Genomic DNA, 19784 nt, shown 5'->3' on the forward strand with positions numbered 1-19784 from the left:
TTTGTTTTCGATGTATATAAACGATCTGCCTGGAGTTTTACGCTACACGAGGCATCATATGTATGCCGATGATTTACAGATCTATTACCATTTTCCTGTGAATCGTGTTGTCGAAAGTATTAGTAAAATAAATCTAGATATAGAAAGACTACATCAATATACACTAAGTCATAATTTACTATTAAATGAAAACAAAACTTTAGCTATTTTTCTAGGATATCGAAGAAACTTATCAAATCTTTTCAACAGGGACATTCCTCCAGTAACTGTAAACGGTTCTGTAGTCAAGTATCAGGAATGTGTTAAGAATTTAGGTATTCTAATGGATAACACTCTGTCCTGGACCTTTCATGCCAAGCACTTGGTCAAGAAAGTGTCTGGCATATTGCATCAGTTTCGACGAAACTTGCCGTATCTTCCTTTCTCGGTGAGAAAGATGCTGATCCAAACTATGGTATTTCCTATTTTAGATTACGGCGCGGTAATTTACAGCGATATCTCTGAGAAATATAATAGCAAACTCCAACGTATTCAGAATGCCTGTGTTCGATTCGTCTTCAATATTCGTAAAGACTGTCACGTAACATCTTACTACAAAGCCGCAGAGTGGTTGAAACTCAGGGATAAACGATCATACTCAGCTGCTTGTTTACTTCTGAGAATTTTAAAATCTAATGCTCCCTCATATTTGACCAAGTCCTTTGTCCAGATGAGTCAAGTGCACGACCGGGACAATAGGTTTACAGCTAACACCCTTCAGGTTCCACAGCATCGTACGGTAAAGTGCAGTAAGTCGTTCATTGTCACTGCCTCTCAATTATACAACGATCTTAAACTATATGAAATTCAGCAAAGTAGTGTTGTAACTCAGAAAAAATATCTTATATACTGCTACCTTTCCACATATTAAGCCATGTAAATGAATTTTCACCAAATTAATTAAATAGTACGAAATATCATAATCACCTAGATACATTTTAGATGCTCAGTTTTACTCTTAATTCATCCTCGGCTTTAAAATTCTTAGGTTTTTGTTTCGTCTTCTGTTCCTTGTTAGTATAGTGTATGTTTATGAAATGTTAAAGTATTATTGTAACCTCCTAGATGTTTAGTTTTTAATCTTATTCTTATATCCTCAGTAGGAAAATGTATCTTACGCTTTTTATGTATTCTTTCATTAGATTTTGTATGTTAGGTGATACATTTAAGTTAAAATGGCAGTTAGTTACAGCCAAAGGGACCTCTGGTCCTACTTGTAATTAACTTTAAATAAATATATTTCTATTTCTATTGGAGTGTGTATAATTTTCAGCTGTTATTTCTCTTCATTTAATCTAAAATTGTATGTGTTTCACATCAGTAGGTTTGTACCGGTCTGAAGCACAATAAATAAATAAATAAATAAATAAATAAATAAATAAATAAATAAATAAATAAATAAATAAATAAATAAATAAATAAATAAATAAATAAATAAATAAATAAATAAATAAATAAATAAATAAATGGTCGGAAAACTCTATACTTGTGCATTTCCGAATTTACGAGCCTCGCGGAACGACGGCTGCCGCTCGGAGACCTATTTGGTCCCTGATCTCACTTTAACTTGTGGCTCGTGGAGATTTGACTTTTAGGTAGTTTTGGTTTTTTGTTGTTGTTGTTGATGATGATGGAATTGGTTAGATTGTGGGTTTAGTGCCGTTATTGACAGGGTTCGGGGCGGATATTGGGTTCGGTAAATCTGAGGCTGGTCCGTGGGTTCGGAAGTTGCAGTAGTTGGGGGATGTTTTATAAGGGCTTGCCGCATTTAACGTGGGGGGGGGGGGACTGGGGCGGTGGGGTGGATGTAATCTTGACTTGTGGATGGGGTCTTCCTTGACTCCCAGTCGCTCAGCTACTCAGTCCACAGAGATAAACTGACCTTGTGTTCTGACTGGTTTTGGGACTGTTTTCGGGGTTAGGGGGAATGAGGGTTTGGATTGGGCTTGTAGTAACTTGGTTTGTGATGGAAGTGGTGAACTTGGCTAGTAATGCTAGTAGGGTTGCTTGCATAGGTTTTGTTTTTGGTGAGCTTGCGGTAGGTGAGTTCGGTAGTCTTTGTGGCGCAGTAAGTGTCGGGGCTAACTGGTGGACGAGGGTTGATGTAGGGCCTACTGATTGTGAGAAAATCGTCGCCATAAGACATATCTGTGTTGGTGCGACGTAAAGCAACTAGCAAATAAAATAAAATAAATTGTGAGAAATGCTGCTTATATTGGGCTATTATCGCCTTTTTTATGTACGGGCAGCCACAGACAGAGGAAACATATTTCCCATGACAGTTTACGCAATTTGCTAGTCCCGAAGTAGTGTGCATTGAGTAAGTGCCTAACAGCAAGGCTATCTTGTTATATCAACTACTACTGGAGGTTTGATTACAAATATTTACGTTTTTCAAAATAACGTGGACCTTGGAGCCTCGCGGTACTGCACTTAACTTCTACCACTGTCAGAAACAGTTTTCAATACATATAAAATAGTTAGATACTAGATGGCTACACTGTGTCGTGTGGGTGAGCAAATACTGTAATTTACCGACTGATTCCTGAATGATATCGATTTCCTCACGGCAGTGGCATAGGCAGAGGGACGCTCACCTAACAGAATCCCCCTCCCATTGTTACCTAAACATAAAAAAATTATTAGATGTAAAGCACGAAGAAACAATCCATCTCAAGTGTTACGATATCGAAACTGAAGAACGTGGTCTGTGTTTCTCTTTACAATCTCTATTAACAATCCCTGTGACTATGTTACCTTACTCTGAAACGGAAATTACAGAAAATAAATCTATATCATAGGTGACCGACTCGTTGGCTGAATGGTCAGCGAACTGGCCTTCGGTTCAGAGTCCCGGGTTTGATTCCCGACCGGGTCGGGGATTTTAATCGCTTCTGATTAATTCTTCTGGCTTGGGGACTGGGTGTACATGTCCGTCCGAACACTCTCCTCTTCACATTTAGACAACATGCCATAGAATCAAACACCACAGAAACACGCAATAGTGATTACATCCCTCCATATAGGGTTGGCATCCGGCCGTAAAACAGGGCCAAATCCACATGTGCGACTCAGTTCGCACTCGAGACCCCACAGGTGCGGGAAAAAGCGGTAGGCAAAGAAGAAGAAGAAGAAAAATCTATATCATAGGTGTTATTGTTGTACTACATCCGATTCAGCGAATGTTAATTAGACTCGGCACCCTAAATCAAAAACATCTACCATAGAATAGAGGTCAGTCAGCTACACGTTTTAGTGTCCATCAGTTCAGTTTGGTGCCGGGCTGAGTGACTCAGACGGTTGACGTGCTCGCCTTCTGACCCCAACTTGAGAGGTTCGATCTTGCCTCAGTCGAGTGTTATTTGAAGGTCCTCAAATACGTCAGCCTCGTGTCGATAGATTTACTGGCACGTAAAATAACTCCTGCGGGAATAAATTCCGGCACCTCGGCATCTCCGTAAACTGTAAAAGTAGTTAGTGGGACGTGAAAACAATACCATTATCAAAATGTTCAGTTCAATAATAAACTCAAAATGTGTATGAAAATGTAATTTTTCACGGAAAAGGAAACCACACAAATTAGGAATCTGAACTAGGCGTCTCTCCCAAAATTTTTGAATCTTCAGAGTCTACCAGCCCTAGATTATATGTCACAAACATGTTTTATATATGTTAAAGATGACCCCTTGCCATCTTCATGGATGGATCAACTGTTCCTAAGGTGGGACCTGAACGAGCATAATGAGTTTATTTTTATATTCTTATTTTCTTGACTTCCCTGTAGTTCATTATCCTTTCACTTTGCTGTTTCCTTCTCTTAGTACTCTTCTCCTTCTCCTGGAAACCTTTAAAGATTGGTATCAACCTTCTGAAAGTTGTCCTGTCTTGTGCAATATCTCCTGTTATTCCTATCTCTGTCATAACTTTCTTTACTCCTTGGATCCGCTGGTTGTCATTCTTCCTCTTGTAAACATGGCTGAACACTCGTTTTGTTAATCTTCTGTTATCCATCCTCATTATGTGATCATAAAATGTAATCCGCCTCTGTTTGTATGAATACACTACATTTCATTAACCACACTAACCTAATTAATTTTCTTCGTATTTGTATAGATCTTTATTGCTCCTATGTCTAAACTCTCCTTCCTCCGTTTTCAATTGTCCCCGGATTTTTCTCAATTTTTTAATAGTATTGAAATAAATATAAAGAAATTCAACACAGTAGCAAATAAAATGTTATGTGTTACGTTTAAAGAATTCGTATAGAAATTCAACATCTCAATCCGTACGTTGAAGCTTACTTAATGTCCCGGTAATATCAGCAACTACTTACAATACATTAAAAATTAACTTTTCTAGTTCCCACACAATAATATTAACGTTATTTTGAAAACATGGAGAAATATCTACATTTTATTAAACTGCAGAGATTGTCTCCCACTATATTATCAAGTTAATTCTATGTGCTGCTGGTTGTATAATCCTCAGGGGTGCAGTCTAGGCGTCAGAAAACAGTTGCGTCATGATTTACATTAGCATTCTAGTCAGTGCCTCCTCGTTTATAGCCCCATATTTTCTTCTGGTTATAAGATGCAGCTCGACGCACCATCTCAGGCTCCGAAGCGTGAACTTAAATTTCAGCACAAAAACTGTCATCTCGAACCAGGGTTGTGATTATTATTCTGTTGTGCGAGTTTCTAATTCAGAATAACTTTCAGTATACAGTCACATCTCTGCTCGTTTCGGTTGAATGAATAATGAGCTAAATTTAGTTTGGTTAATGAAATAGAGTGTATTAATACAGACAGCGTTCCCCACGATCCTATTTCCTGATGGATATACTATTTTCTCATCTGTCACCTGGCACAGACCACATCAAAATATAACATCCACAGAAATCCCAATCTCATTTAAGTGTGTGGCTGTGCGGAAACTACTGACGTATGAGTAGTGCTGAGAAATGGCATTCAGGGCAAGACTTGTGCCCTCGAGTGTTATGAAAGGTGTTACTGATTTATTTATTGCTAGTGGTTCGTCGCACGAACTCATCGAAGGTTTTCGGCGATGGAATGGTGGGAAAGGGCTAGGAACGGGAAGACAGCGACTTAAGGCGACACCGGAGATAAAAATATATTTTTACCTAATGCATGGATTTCCACGAAACCTTGTGGGGAATGTTACCTACATAAAAGGAGAGATATCACAAACATTTCTTTCATATACAATGAATAGTTTTTCCAAAATATATTTTTGACATTTTTAATTTCAATTTTTCATGAAATTTAATTAACATGTTAATGTAAATTCGTAATTATGTAGATAATACTTCTTTTAAAAGCACTACGTATCGATTTTTCTGTACATAATTTATATAAGGAGATAAAGTACTAAAATTTCAACTAACGGAAAAAATTCTGCAAACAAAAGTTCCATACGCAGGTTTCTTAATATGGCTGTGATACATATATAATCAAAATTTTGTTGCATTTGGCAGAATATAACGGGAGAAAATGGGGTTTAAATGTAAAATTACAGTTGGCAAACAAAGCATTATTACAGTGATAAATTGTTTGAATGCAGCGAAATAACTTCGTGACAGGAAAATAGAAACTCAATCCTTTCAATTTCAATTATAAAAAAATTCACCAAAATGACCAAAATTTCGATTTTTATCTCCGGAGTGTCGTCTTAAGGGCACATTCACAGTAAAGTAGTGGAAAATCAGTTTTTTTGCTATCACAATTTGTACAGAAATACTCTAGGAGGACAAAAATTATCATCTGCAATGAATGGACATTGTAGATTGTTAGTAGCTTATTAATTACTGATTACAGAGTGAGTTGGCCGTGCGGTTAGGGGCACGCAGCTGTGAGCTTGCATCCGAGAGATATGTGTTCGAGCCCCACTGTCAGCAGCCCTGAAGATGATTTTCCGTGGTTTCCCATTTTCAAACCAGGCAAATGCTGGGATGTACCTTAATCAAGGCCACGGCCGCTTCGTTCCTACTCCTACGACTTTCCTATCCCATTGTCGCCATAAGACCTATCTGTGTCGGTGCGACGTAATAAAAAATTTAAAAATCAAATTAATTAATTATTATACTTCATATTTAATTCTTAAGACAGTTTATTCCTTGCGATTTTTTTTAAGGCAGCAGATTCACTCGAAGCTTTCGGAAGGGTAAACTCGGAAACTATTAATGTGACGTGAATTATATGTTTACAGCTACTGTGCACTTCATATAGCTACAAAGTACACTACAGTAATGGTATTTGGTAATATAGCTTTCTTATAGGAAAATTTCAAATATTGCTACACAATTTTTCTCAAATTTTGTTGAATATTTTATGACCTACTCTTCATAAATAAAGAGCTACATTCATGATTGTAGTTCACGAGTAAGACAATTGCACACAAAAACAGTGTGCTAAAGTACATTGGTCTATCATTAATTGTTACTGAGCTACTGGACTTATATTTTGTACTTTGTTCTACTTTCCTGTAAAAGTGTATTTTTTGGAATAGTAATATTAATATTAATATTAATTGGTTGGCGAAAAATCAGTAACCTGCGCTTTGCTGATGACACCACTCTCTTTGCCGGCAGTGAAGATGAACTTGCAGAATTACTAGCACGATGCAAGTTTAGAATATGGGCTAGAGATCAACCTGAGCAAGACTAAACTAATGGAAATGGACAGAGCGGCATAAATACAGCTAACAGGTCGAATAAGAGAACTGGAGGTGGTAAATGACTTTATATACCTCGGGTTGACCATCTGTGATACCGGAAGATCTGACAAAGGGATTAGAAGACGTATCGCCTTAGGTCTCGTTGCCATGAGCAAACTCACAAAAATATGGCAGAGCAGAGCAATAACAGACAGTACAAAGATTAGACTAGTTTATTCTCTTGTATTCTCCGTCTTCCGTTATGGTTCCGAGACCTGGACCCTCAGGACCAGAGATAAGTACCGTATTGACGCCTTTTAGATGTGGTGTTGGAGAAGGATGCTCCCTGTACATTGGACGGAAAGAAGAACTAATGCTCTATTATTCAAGAAGAGAATACCTCCGAACGACTCTCTTCACAAGAAGAATCGTACAATTGTTCGGGCATATTGTAAGACGGGATAGTGAAAATCTGGAGAAGTGTATCATGGAAGGCAGAAGACCACGAGGAAGGACATCGAGCGGGTGGATCGATCAAGTTCTGCGTACCACCGGTCTGCTTCTTCAGCAGGCATTCAGAGAAGTGTATATCGTCAAAGTTGGCGCCTCTTAATCAGTTGTGTGGAGTCAAATGGGGTCACGACGCTTAGCAACGAGTTACACGACTCATGATGATGATTAATTGTACTGTCTCTGTAACAATTCACGATTAATACAATTGCATACTAAAACAGTGTGCCAAAGTGAGATGAAATTCGGCACACTGTTTTAGTATGCAATTATCTTAAAAATGGACAATAATTATGAATCGAGGTCTTTAGTCATGAAAATAAAGGCAACAAAATTTACTAAAATTTTTAGTAAAATAAAGCTATTTTTGTCCACCTATAATAAGTATTTCTGTCCAAATTATGATAGCAAAAATAGTAATTTTCAACTACTTTTCTGTGTTCTTGACAGACATGTACTCTTAACATACAGACCCAGCATTAACTTCGTGTGAAAGTAGAAAACCATGGAAAACCATTGCCAGGGCTGCCGATGATGGAGCCCACAATGTCCCGAATGCAAGCTCACAGCTGAGCGACCCTAACCGCATGGCCAACTAGCTCGGTGGGTGTTACTCACTTGGGTAACCGTGCTGCAATAGCACTTTTTAGCCCAGTCCTCACTCCTCATGTTCTGCACGCCTCACGCCATCAAATTTATGGGTGAAACCACTCCATATAGTAGCGCTGAATCACTCACTGATATTTTGAGTCAAACTATGAAGACATTTCCGTAGATTTGGGTCACAGAGCTTTTCATACACAGGCTATGTTGCATGTAGGTTCTGTGACCCAAATGTATGTTTGTTGGGTATTCAGCCCGAAGGCAGGTTTGATCCTCTGCAGCTCCGCCAACAGCTGTCATAAATAGCCTAGGCGTCACAGAAGAGGCGTACTAGGAAAATGAGGAGTGAGGTAGTTTCCCGTTGCTTTCCTCACCGAGCCAGCCGTTGCTATTACATATCAGTCTGCCAAGCCCACTGAAATGCACGCACCAACCGACCCAATGAGCAACATTTTCACACCATTCATAACAGGGACTGGCTGCATGTGACCCAAAAGTGCCATCGAAATGTCTTCATGGTTTGACTCAAAATTCCAGTGAGTTATTCAACGTTACCGCATGGAACTGGTGTAGAAAAGAGATGTGCGTCGCTGCTATGCCAAAACCGCGAATGGGACAATGCTCTTCCTATTCTTATTTCCCTTAAGACTGGTCACGCCTCCCAACCACATACTGATATGCAGTCCAGCAGAACTATTTCGTTGTTCATTTTTCTATGCTACAGTGCAAAGGAAAATGAACCTTAAATACATCATACTGTATGAGTAAGCATTTATTTATTTATTTATTTATTTATTTATTTATTTATTTATTTATTTATTTATTTATTTATTTATTTATTTATTTATTTATTTATTTATTTATTTATTTATTTATTTATTTATTTGGGAAACCAAAATAGCGAGAAGCCGAATTACAGAGTTCCAGAATTAAAAATATATTTACACTAGCAAATGTACCCGTGCTTCGCTACGGTATTCTACATTGTATACGGATATCGACGTAAATACTGTGCGTGCAGCAAATGAGATTGTTTTAAAATTGCATGTCTCTTAGCCTTATCCGAGAAATAGCATGGGGAGGTCCACATACGTTGTTTCCAATGTAAAGTGAGGGTTGCGGAGTTGTGATGATAACGCCAGGCTCACTTGCCTACTGCCATTCACAATCGAGTTGGCAAGTTTACATTATAATTGCAGGCCCCAATGCCTACTGCGCGGTCACAATCGATTTGGGGAGTTTTAGTTACAATGGCAGACCCATTTCCTACTTTCAGACAGGTTACAGTTGAGGAGTTTTTATTATAATACCAGGCAACTTCCCTACCACCAGTCAAAATTGAGTTGTGCAGTTATCATTATAATGACAGTCCCTTTTTACTGCTGCTAGCCAGCTTACTGCCAGTCACACAGAATTAGTGAGTTTCCATGAAAATAGCAGGCCACTATGCCTAATGCTAGTCAAATGTTTGATTGGAACATTTGTTTATAATGGCGGGCACCCTGGCCTAGAGCCAAACACAATAGAGTAGGGGACTTTCGAACAAAACTGCATGATCCCTTGCCTTCTGCAAGACAAATCGAAAAGTGAATTATTCATTAAAATGGTAGGCCCTCCTTGCTAATGCCAGTTACACAGGAGTTGGAGAAGGACCCCATTCCTACTGCCAGCAGTCAAAGTCGGTGTAGGGAGTACTGATTACAATAGCAGACACATCCTTTCTCGATCGCTACAAATCGACATCAATGAATATATACAGATGGACATACGAAAGTATATGAATGTTTACAATATTGCAGACCTTTATTTACAGATTAACTGCTGCTAAACGGTACGTCATATCAACAAAGGATTGTACCTTAAGGCGCAGTATTTAGCGATCTAAATGACTGGTCCTATGATATTTTCTCGCATCTTATCTATTCATGGGTCAGATTGAATCAGAAACGTTGAATAGGTTGAAATTTGTGTAAGAATATCTTACATTGCATTACTTTTCGGATAATTATGTGACATAGCATTTGGCTCACATATGGGTACTGATTGGGCCAATGTTCGTGTAGAGTTTGATCATACTATCTTTCCTGTAAGTGATTGAAATGATGCACATGAGAAGAAAAGGTTTAGAAATTAATTTCCATTAAGGCAGGTAGAATTCCATTAAGTTTGGTTGTGTGTATTTTGAGGGAGTGCAAAAACACGGTTTCGGTTTCGTATAAACCCCCAATTAGTTCAGGGATTTAGAAACAATATTTGCCCTAAAACCTCCCCAAAGGATAGGTGGATTCTAAATAGGAAGTTTGATGGAAATATATCCAGTAGTTTTCAAGTTAGAGAAAGACAAACAGACCAAACAAACAAACAAACAAAGAAACAAACAAACAAACAAACTAACTAACTAACTAACAGACACCAAGGAAACCTACCCTTGGACAGATGGATGCTATATATAAAATTTGGTTCAAATATCTTGTTAGTTTTCAAGTTTGTAAGAAGTACGCTTTACACGCACCCGCTCTTGCGTTAAGTCCGCTGGGATTTGTACCGAAAAACGGTCCGTTAATGATATCTCCCTTACTAAATCCTGTTATCGAAATGATGCACATGAGAAAAAAAGGTTTAGAAATTAATTTTCATTAAGGCAGGTTGATTTCCATTAAGTTCGGTTGTGTATGCTTTGAGGGAGTGCAAAATCACCGTTTCGGTTTCGTAAAAATCCCCACTCAGTTCACGGATTTAGAAACGATATTTGCGCTAAAACCTACCCAAGGAGAGGTGGATTCTAAATATGAAGTTTGGTGGAAATATATATTTAGTAGTTTTCAAGTTATAGAAGGACAGACAAACAGACAAACAGACAAAGAGACTAACAGACAAACAAACAGAAAAACAGACACAAAAGCTAAAAATGATGCAGATGGTCATTATTACACCTGAAACGGATAACTGTACGGAAATTTCGCCAAAATAATCAATGTACAGATGTACGAAAATTTTTAAGCCCACGAAACCTATAGGTTATCGTTTTGGATATACTATACGACTGTGTTCTTATGCTGAGCCCAAAATTTGAGCCCCCCCAGCGTGCCCCCTTCAGGGAATTTTGAGAATTTCCGATTTTTCTAGGGATCTTGGGGTCATCAGTTTCCCTCGTACCAAGTTTCAAATTTCTGAGATTTCTGGAAGTGCCTCATTAATTCACGTCTTTTTTCATTTTTAAATATTTATATATACATCGCTCCAGCCCGACTTGCTTTTATATATATAGATAGATGACGGATAAGTATGAGCACGTTGAAAAGTGCAGACTTCCACTTCGAGATTCATATCTCCTAAACGGTTTATGATATTAAGAAACGGTTTGCGCCCTCAGACGCCTCATTTATCGCTCTACATGTTTGTTTCTAAACCATTTCCTCGTATCTCCCATATTAAGGGGGTAAATTGAGTTCAAATTTTGAATAGGGTGAAATTTGGGTGCATTTTTAACATTTGACATTACATTTTGCCTACTTATGTATAAGCTAGAATCATGAAATTTGGTACACATATGTCCCTTAATCGTGCCAATGTGCGCACACAACGTGATGATCCTATCATTGTTATAAGTGTGTCAAACAATAAAATATACTTGTAAAAATCATCAAATTTACGAACAATCCAGAAATACGGCCAAATTTAACGTATAAGGGAGAGAGATACGACAAAATGTCACAGGACCAAAGTTGTAGATCACTCCGAACTGAAGGGACATTGTGCCATCCGTTTTGTGATACGACTTACCGTTTAGCCAAAAAATAGCTCAAAAGGAATGTCTGCACAGTCATTAAAATTGCCTCAATATTTCGATATCTTTTGGGGGTAAAAGGTGAAAAATTTGAACATCTTGGAATTTTCCCGTCGGTTAGGGACCAAAAGCTATAATTTCACCAAATTTCAATTGTCTACCTCGTCTCGCAGGTTGTGCCGCCATCTTGATTTGGGGGGATGCGGGATAAAAATGAGGAAATTCCCGAAAATTTTTAAGCCCACGAAACCTATAGGTTATCGTTTTGGATATACTATACGACTGTGTTCTTATGCTGAGCCCAAAATTTGAGCCCCCCCCAGCGTGCCCCCTTCAGGGAATTTTGAGAATTTCCGATTTTTCTAGGGATCTTGGGGTCATCAGTTTCCCTCGTACCAAGTTTCAAATTTCTGAGATTTCTGGAAGTGCCTCATTAATTCACGTCTTTTTTCATTTTTAAATATTTATATATACATCGCTCCAGCCCGACTTGCTTTTATATATATAGATGACGGATAAGCATGAGCACGTTGAAAAGTGCAGACTTCCACTTCGAGATTCATATCTCCTAAACGGTTTATGATATTAAGAAACGGTTTGCGCCCTCAGACGCCTCATTTATCGCTCTACATGTTTGTTTCTAAACCATTTCCTCGTATCTCCCATATTAAGGGGGTAAATTGAGTTCCAATTTTGAATAGGGTGAAATATGGGTGCATTTTTAACATTTGACATTACATTTTGCCTACTTATATATAAGCTAGAATCATGAAATTTGGTACACATATGTCCCTTAATCGTGCCAATGTGCGCACACAACGTGATGATCCTATCATTGTTATGTGTGTCAAACAATAAAATATACTTGTAAAAATCATCAAATTTACGAACAATCCAGAAATACGGAAAAAATTAACGTATAAGGGAGAGAGATACGACAAAATGTCACAGGACCAAAGTTGTAGATCACTCCGAATTGAAGGGACATTGTGCCATCCGTTTTGTGATACGACTTACCGTTTAGCCAAAAAAATAGCTCAAAAGGAATGTCTGCACAGTCATTAAAATTGCCTCAATATTTCGATATCTTTGGGGGTAAAAGGTGAAAAATTTGAACATCTTGGAATTTTCCCGTCGGTTAGGGACCAAAAGCTATAATTTCACCAAATTTCAATTGTCTACCTCGTCTCGCAGGTTGTGCCGCCATCTTGATTTGGGGGGATGCGGGATAAAAATGAGGAAATTCCCGAAAATTTTTAAGCCCACGAAACCTATAGGTTATCGTTTTGGATATACTATACGACTGTGTTCTTATGCTGAGCCCCAATTTGAGCCCCCCCAGCGTGCCCCCTTCAGGGAATTTTGAGAATTTCCGATTTTTCTAGGGATCTTGGGGTCATCAGTTTCCCTCGTACCAAGTTTCAAATTTCTGAGATTTCTGGAAGTGCCTCATTAATTCACGTCTTTTTTCATTTTTAAATATTTTTATATACATCGCTCCAGCCCGACTTGCTTTTATATATATAGATTGGAATAGCTCAATGCAACCAGATTTTAACAAAGTGAAAGAATAATCAGAAAAATCATCTAATGATAACAGTAGCGGAAGAAAATTAAAAACTAACAAAATAACTGTAGAGACACAATAATTAACAATGAAACATAAAGACAAAAGAAAAGGATGAGTAAAATTAAGGACTGAAAGCAAAACGAAGAGAAGAACTTGTAGTTAGGCACAGTAAGATAAATATAGATATAACACATAAGTAACGATATAGAACAGTAAACATAAATAAATATTACATTATGTACAACAGAGGGGACAGTCCGACTCATTGTCTGAATGGTCAGCGTTGAGGCCTTCGGTTCAAATGGTCCCGGGTTCGATTCCTGGCCGGGTCAGGAATTTTAATCGCCTCTGCTTAATTCTTATGGCCCGAGGACTGGGTGTTTGTCCCAAAACTTTCCTCTTCATATTCACACAACACACTACACTACCAACTACGACAGAAACACGCAATAGTGATTACACCCCTCCATATAGCGTTGGCGTCAGGAAGGGCAGCCGACCGTAAAACTGGTCCAAATCCACATGTGCGACACAGTTCGAACCTGCGACCCACCAGGTGTGGGGAAAGCAGTAGAAAAAGAAATACAATAGAGGGGGACATTCGTGAGAAATACGGTACAGTATAGTTCATTTCCCTTTACACATGAGCATAGGAAAATGAACTCAACGAAAATTGTTCTGATGGACTGCATATCAATATGTGGCTGAGAGGCGTGACCAGTCTTAAGGGAAATAATGGATTGGAAGAGCATTGTCACATTAGCGGCTATGGCATAACAGCGACGATATGTCGGGGTGAACAGTCTCAAATTCTGTGTATGAATGGTGTTTTACTTTAACTGTGGAAACAAGGTTGAAATAGAGCTTTCAAGAAGAATGAACGTCGTGCCTGGTAGTTACTCAGCACGAGGTGCGTTACAAGCAGATGTGATGCGTGTACATTTTCAGAGCACTGTTAACAAAGAAAAGAACATTGAATAACAACGAAGTAGGTACCACAGGAGAAGAAGAAGAATGTTGAAAGAGAAACAAGAAACTTGTAAAGGAAGGCCCCACCTATGCAGCAGGTGAATTCTAATACTTTCACGTGGAAGGAGAGAAGTCTAATCGTAACACAAATCTTTCAACTTAATTTACTCAAAAACTAAGAAATGCGTATTTTGGCAGGTGCAGAAAACAACAAGTCAAGTTGTACTTCAGCTCTCTACCTCACCAAAGTCTGATTCTTTTTGTTATTTGCTTTACGTCGCACCGACACAGATATGTCTTACGGCGACGATGGGATAGGGAAGGCCTAGGAACTGGAAGGAAGCGGCCGTGGCCTTAATTAAGGCACAGCCTCGGCATTTGCCTGGTGTGAAAATGGGAAACCACGGAAAACTATCTTCAGAGCTGCCGACGGTTGAGCTCGAACCCACTCTCTCCCGATTACTGGATACTGGGCGCACTTCAGTGACTGCAACTACCGAGCTCGGTGAAGTCTGAAATCAAGGACCATTAACTTGGGAATGTCCTGTTATAAAATTAAGTACAGATATTTCCCCATTCAACAGCTAAATGTGGCCCCCGTGGCTCAGGCGGCAGCACGTTGGCCTCTCACCACTCTGTTCCGTGGTTCCAATCCCGGTCACTCCATGTGAGATTTGTGCTGGACGAAACGGAGACAGGACAGGTTTTTCTCCGGATACTCCGGTTGTTCCTGTCATCTTTCATTCCAGCAACACTCTCCAATATAATTTCATTTAATCTGTCAGTCATTAATCAACGCCCCAGAGGAGTGCGACAGGCTTCGACAACCGGCACAATTCTTATCCTCGCCGCAAGATGGGGCTTCATTCATTCCATCCATGAGCCGGTCACCGACTGGAAAACAGGTTGTAAGTTTTTATTTTCAACAACTGCATTGGAAGAAAGAAAAAAACACTTTTGAAATTTTACGTTTTCGAAAGAATATGTAACACTTCTTGGGATAGCGGTGATAAATTGATAAATTTATTAGGGAATATCAAAAACATTAATGCTAATAGTTACGCGAGAGAAACATGAAAATAAATGCACGTTAGTAGTTGTTAGGTGATCACAAAAATCAATTTTTTAAATAAAAATGTTTCGGACAATCCTTAAATTATAAATTGAGCGTTATGATAGCATAACTGTCTTGGTTTAGTTTCCAGCTACCATTAACATTGAATTTTTAAAAGGTTTGAAAAGTTACAAATCAGTTTTAAGTTCCTAACATTATATCCCAAGATTTTGGTTGTATTCTGCTTTGAAAATATATACTACGTAAATCACCTGTAATTAGAGCTTAGTCTCTGTTGGTGGTGCCAAATAAATAAATAAATAAATAAATAAATAAATAAATAAATAAATAAATAAATAAATAAATAAATAAATAAATAAATAAATAAATAAATAAATAAATAAATAAATAAATAAATACAATGGACAAATGTATATTCAAGACCAAGAAAAGACATATTTTATTATAAGGGATCATGACATGCGGTGAGGTATACAAAGTTTGACCCACATTGCAAGTACGGGCAGTTTTGTGTCACAAAGTGTACAAATTCTCCTCAGTTGTCGATTTTGTTGGACCATGTTGTATTTTACTACTCACTAGTAATTTTGCTGATGTGTTTACAACAAACGATGGCCACGCTCAATTGACGTATACACTTGCATACATGGTGGTGTCATCAATTACGTGACAAATTAAAGCCTTGTAGTGTAATGGAGTGTAAGGGCTGCAGAAATATTTATTTCCGTTGTAGGATAGATGAGGGAATACAGACATATAGAAACACTATGTAAAAAAGGTAATCTATGAAGCTACAGTGAATGATTTCACCAATCCTTTCAGTATTCCTCTGTGCGACAGAAATAATGACATTCTGAAAAGAGCAGAATGAATCTTTGAAACGAGGTGAAGCTGATTACATGCTACATGCGAAATGATCCATAACGGTGTTACAAGGAAACCGTAAGCCTATTAATTGCATCACTACTCAAACAAAATCATTTATGTCAAATTTTCCTTTGGAAAAGTCAAATTATCATAAACATGTCTTTCAATAAATAAAACTCAAATTTATAACGATTGATTAATTTATATATGACTATTCTTTTGAAAAAATTCACTTGTTGCGGTTGTTGGATCAATGAGACGGATGGTGATGTTTTGCTAAGACCAAGCAGTTTACAAACGTAGTTACTCGAACCGAAGATCTGCCACTACATTAGTTCTGTTTCTCTACTTCGTTTTCATTGATGTGAGAGAAGAAATTATACTCACACACGTATGTCGTCATTAAAGGCATAAATGCATTATTTCTTTTCTAGAAATTGTAGGGTATAGGGACTGTTACGGATCCAAAAGTCGATCAGAGACGTGGAGTTGTAATACATTCATGGAAATTCCTGGAGCTAAACAGGCCACTCCATCTGATTATCCACCCATATTAGTTTTAAAATTATTTTCCACTTGCTCTCTGCCAAGATGCTTCGGCTAGTTGATTTTCCCCAAAGAAGAAAGAGAAGTTCATGTTCAGTTTCAAGGAAGGGAATTCTGACGTATGGGATTTTCTCAACGAAAGGCGGATAACGTGGTCTGAGTGTGGATACGAGCAATTTCAAGTGTCTCGCAGTTACATCACTTATTCTTCCTTGTAGTATTTCTTCTTTTTCCTCTGCTAACTTGTACCATCTATCGGCCAAGTTAACACTTCCATATATTGTATGTAAGTTACACAACAGTGAAGACGTAGTTAATTTAGTATAGTGGGCTATGAATTGTGTGTGTGTGTACTAGAGGTGTGACAAACGGTTATTTTTGAGTAACTGCTACATCTGTCACTGCTACAAGAAAGTAACTGTGAAAAATTACAGTTACAAATAACGCCCAACGTTACTCACCTTTTATTGGTCACAGCCTGGTTACGGCTTCAAGCTTGTCTCCTTACAGCTGTGTTGCGAAGTCCCATTCATTCACTCGCACATGCGCGCACAGGTGAAAGTCGGTGCAGCAAAGCACGCATTCCTATTTGCTATAAAGTTGACGAGAGGCAGACAACGGAAGAAATGAGAAGACAACATAGCGTCTTTTCTGTAATCTAGAAGAGTGAGTTTGTTAATGCTCCGATCAAGGATAGAAGACACGAAAACATGATGATCTGACTGCCAAACCTCGACACAAACCGGTACAAGAGGATCGATTAAGTAAAATGAAGTAATGTTATGTTATCTATAATATGATATCTATAATATCAATATGGAAAGTTAGTAAACTAACTTATGGTTCAAGAAGAAATATACCGTTGAAAATTATAATAATATTATAATGTAGGTAGCGCTGCGCGATATCTGAGTCAACGATTACCGCTGAGCAGTTGAATATGTCATAACAGTTTACACTTTAGTTACCAGATGACAGCAGCAACTTAAACAAATACACCATAGAGTATATTATACACTGTAGTGTGCTTGACTTAAAGCAGTCTCCTACGAATGCGCTCTCACTTGGAAGACATGCGTACTACCTGAACTCTAAAAGTCACATTCTGTGTCTGTAAGCTGCTACTAGTGACAGTTCTCACTTCCCAGTTACTGTTTTCACTAATACGTTATTCTGCTGTCGTTACTCGGTAACCTGTTTTTTTGTCCTCGTTACATTTGTAACAGTGACAGGCGTGTAACTGTGGCAAAGTAACTGCTACGTTAATTTTCAGCCATTTCTAGTGTGTACAAAAAATTTCACTCTTCAATTACAGTGGAACCTCAATATCTGGAAGCTCGATTACTCTAATTTTCAGTATCTCGAAGTAACTTAAATTTCCCGCCTGTTTGTCCTATTCTTCACGTGTATTTATTTCTCTATTACTGGAAATTCGGTTACACGAATTTATCGATTTCTCGAAGCAAACATTTCCTCCGCTGAAGCAAAACACACTCTGCAACTCGAATTTTGTGCAACATTTACTGTGCAATACGGCATTTGTGCTTTGTGATGGAGAGTTAACGAGTAAAGAAAGGGTGAGAGTGCTGGGAGTTAATGTGACGGGAACTGAAAAACTAAAACTTCTAGTGATCGGAAAATCGTCGAAGCCTCGCTGTTTCTCGAGTGTGAATTAATTAACGGTTACGTACGAAAGCAACCCCCGAAGTCGCGGATGACAAGCTCCACTCGGCTGCGTGGTACTGACGAGAAGTTTCAATGTGAAGGGAGGAAAGATTAACAGTAGCAAACAGAAGAGACTAACAGATTTTTTCCTAAGGTGTTAACCGAGGTATGTTTATTGCTTTACTACTGTATGTACTGTATCCTGTCTTGTAACAAGTTGCTATAATAAGGGTTATAATTAGGGCCCGGCATTGTATGCACTAATAGGCTAGAATGCAAACTTACTGAAGCGAGAAGTAAGCATAGTCTACCTTCACAACGACTATGCTATGGGGTTTGCATGAACATTAGGGGTACGGCTCATCAGAACCCCTATAATTTATGTTACTCTTTCTACATTATGAAAGAGCGGGTGGCCGACACTTTCTACTAACCAAATTAGTTTGCAATCTAACCTATTACCGCATGAAAATCCGGGCTTTAGTTATAATTAAAGTGATGCGGTAAAATAGAGTTTGTTTGTATATTTTAAAATATTGTTAAAAATAATGTATTCAGTATTAGACCGTAGTTATACACGATTCAATTATGTGCTATACATGCTCAAAAATTGTATTCTCTATATCTCAAGATCCCAATAACTTGAAATAAAATTTAGCTCCCAAGGTGGCTCGAAATATCGAGGCTCCACTGCACTTCCTAAATTTAGTATAATAGTCTATGAATTGTGTGTGTGTGTAGAATAAAATTTCACTCTTCAAATCCTTAAATTATTATTCGTGGACCACAGTTTGGTAATGGCACTCTAGACTATAATGAGGTGAGGCCAAGTTCCATTTTTTTTTCACTGATCAGCAGTCTACCTGTTTCTCTTAGTATTTGACGTTCTGGTAATGGCCATACTGTTGCTTCATTTCCCCTTCGTGTTTCCCCTTTCTTACAGAACATAGGTGTTCTATGTATCCTGCATAACCTAAATCAACCCTCTGGCGAAAATGTGATCTACTGCACAGCACAAATGGAAACTGTCGACTGCCAGTCAGAGAAGACGTGTGGTCTGGTGGGGCCAGGAAGCAAGAGAAATACGTAGCGAGATAGAAGGCAATCGCGAGGCACATATTTGCCACTGCAAGATCACACTTTCACAAAGGGTGATAATATATACAATGCTTTTGTCCGTAGGCGGTGTTTACGTGGCGATATTTATTATTTGTACTTTCTTATACTTCATTCCGATGAGGCCTGCTAAGGACCACGTGCCAATTTCAATTCAACTCTTCATACTTTGTTGTTTTCTCTTCCTTTCTTTACAATATTCTTTCATCCTTTCACTATGCTGTTTCTTTCTGTCCTCGGCCCACTTCGCACCGGGTTTCTTGTTCAATCTTCCTTGGAATCCTTCCATACTTACTACCCTCTTTATAAAAATCCCTCTGTCCATAGCTTCTTCTTCTCTTATATTATTTCGTTCTAAATTTTTC

Source organism: Anabrus simplex, chromosome 9 (assembly GCF_040414725.1).
Source record: "Anabrus simplex isolate iqAnaSimp1 chromosome 9, ASM4041472v1, whole genome shotgun sequence".
NCBI classification, from domain to species: domain Eukaryota; kingdom Metazoa; phylum Arthropoda; class Insecta; order Orthoptera; family Tettigoniidae; genus Anabrus; species Anabrus simplex.